This window comes from Suncus etruscus, chromosome X (genome assembly GCF_024139225.1).
Source record: "Suncus etruscus isolate mSunEtr1 chromosome X, mSunEtr1.pri.cur, whole genome shotgun sequence".
In the NCBI taxonomy this organism is placed as follows: Eukaryota; Metazoa; Chordata; class Mammalia; order Eulipotyphla; family Soricidae; genus Suncus; species Suncus etruscus.
Genome location: NC_064868.1, coordinates 46,886,258 through 46,888,706, shown reverse-complemented (window position 1 = coordinate 46,888,706; position 2,449 = coordinate 46,886,258). Strand labels below are relative to the sequence as shown.

The following is a 2,449-nucleotide window of genomic DNA, read 5'->3' as shown; positions in this document are numbered from 1 at the left end:
AGAGGACTGGCTGCTAGAACCATGACCAGACTGTATATATCTTGGGTCCAAAAAAAAAAAAAAAAGCCCTAGCCTAGGGTTTGAGCTACGACCTGCACAACAACCATGATCCCCAGTTCCAAAGGTCTGGCAGAGACAACTGTAATGGAATGGGGCTTCTGGGAATGCAAGGAAAGGCTCTATCCTAGGTGCCATCCCAGGGCTAGTGCCAAGACCAAGACCACCAACCACAGAAGATGGACTAAAGTGACACGGAGGGAACAGAACTTCTACAACCACAAAGACTGACTTCATCATAAGTCCCACGCCTGTAACTGTGCAGATACTGAGATCTCTAGATACAGAGGTCTCACTATAACACCCAGGATGGAGCAGAAGCCTCCCAAACTCCACAAATGCACCACCTGGAGAATAAAGGATCATGAACAGAGTCTATAGTTGATCCCATGACAATATACTCCAAAGGCGGAGAAATCCCATATCTCTTAGGCCATGTGAATCCCTTTTTGAATGACCCCAATATTTACTGTGCCTGGGCAGGAGAAAAAAAAAAACAACACATTGTTTATTTTTCATATATTACGTTTTATCTTCATCTACTACTATTATTATTTTTATTTACCTATCTATCTATTTTTGGTCGATTTCTTTATTTTAGTGTGGTTATTGAAGTTATTGCCCCCCACTTATCTTTTTTTCTCCTTTTTTTTCTCTCTTTTTTTTTTCTTCTTTTCAGATTTCTGGGTGGCACCCGGCAGTGCTCAGGGATTATGCCTGGATCCGGGCTCAGAGATTACCCCTGGCGGGCATGAGGGACCATGTGGGGTACAGAGATTCGAGCCGATGACCTCCTACATGAAAGGCAGACGCCTTGCCTCCATGTGATCTCTCAGGCCCCTTCTTTTCCCTCTTCATGGGCTCGGCCAGGATGCCTTTCTCAAGACCACGACATTTTTTGTTTGTTTGTTTGTTTGTTTTGTTCTGTTTTTGGGGTGCTTAGCGTTATTGTTGGAACTCTTAATAGATATTTGACACTTCATCTCGTAGGGGTGGACTGTTTCACCTTCTTTTTCTCCTTCGTCTCTCAAACTGATGGCGAGAGCCTCTAAAAGAATTCTGCTTATTCCTGGTGTATTAGATTTTTACCCCAGTTTATTATTTTTCTCCTCTTCAAACAAAACCACATAACTTGAACTAGCTAGTCCTGCCCCCCAATTAGAGGGGGAAATAAAGGAGGCATCAGGACCAAACAGGAGTAAGACTACGAAGTAATAGGATAGGTACAGAGGGGACCACATATTCTAGCAGCCCTGGGGGTGAGGGAAGAGGATATGGAAGGTAGGACAAAAACGGAGGAGTAGGGAAGACAAACCGGTGATGGGAATCCCCCCTGATATTATGTAAATATGTACCTAAAATATTATTGTCAACAATATGTAAGCCACTATGATCAAAATAAAAATTATGTTAAAAAAAACTAAGATTGAAAAAAAAAGTGGCTTGAATAGAATTTAAGTAGAAAGTCAGGAGACTTTCTGGATGGAATGCAGAAGGAAATCAAGAGACCTAGTACTTGCCTTCAATGTTTAAGGAGTCACATAAATTTCATGGCCTTATATTGCTTTGTGTACTGCTAAGAAAAGTTATAATGTACTACAATCTGGGGACTTGTAGACAAAGTAATTGTGCACGGGTTCTGTTTTATTTTTCTTAATGTTCTTTGACTGTAAGTTTAAAATTTAGCCATCAGCAAGGGGATTTCTTCTGAGAACTCTGTTTATGGATGATTGTCCTTCCACTGTAACTTTACCTTGTTCTCTATCTTTGCATCATTGTTCTCATAATTAAAAATAAAAAATTAAAAAATTAAAAAAAAGAATTACTAAGGCCTGATTTCTATAATGGTCAAAAATAGAGAGATAGATACAGTCACTTTTGGAATTATAGTCAAACAATCCACGCGAAGGGTCAAGTGATTTTGACTGCTCTAAGCGGGCCTTTTTGGCAAATAATTCCTTTTCAGGAGAGCACTACACCTAAGAAGGCTGAAAAAGCGCTTCTGATGTGTGCCCCTCCTGAGTGGAGTGTAACAATCAAGAATGGGAATGTGGTGCTCGCTTCGGCAGCACATATACTAAAATTGGAACGATACAGAGAAGATTAGCATGGCCCCTGCGCAAGGATGACACGCAAATTCGTGAAGCGTTCCATATTTTTTACAAAAATTAAAGTGTACAACATATTGGTATAAAAAAAAAAGAATGGGAATGTGCCAGGAGTGGTGGCGCCGTGCACCTGTAGTCCCAGCTACTCGAAGGCTGAGGCCGGAGGATCGTTTGAGTCCAGGAGTTCTGGACTGCAGTGCGCTATGCCGATAGGATGTCAGCACTAAGTTCAGCATCAATACGGTGAGCCCCCGGGAGCGGGGGTCCATCAGGTTGTCTAAGAA

At 41.6% G+C, this 2,449-nt stretch overlaps 1 non-coding gene across 1 annotated transcript; it reads left to right on the top strand.

The window, feature by feature from the left end:
- The first annotated feature begins 2,110 nt into the window (after positions 1–2,110).
- LOC126000097 (U6 spliceosomal RNA) lies at positions 2,111–2,217 on the top strand. The gene has a single exon (XR_007492463.1). It is a non-coding gene; the product is annotated as a U6 spliceosomal RNA (small nuclear RNA).
- Positions 2,218–2,449: the final 232 nt, after the last annotated feature.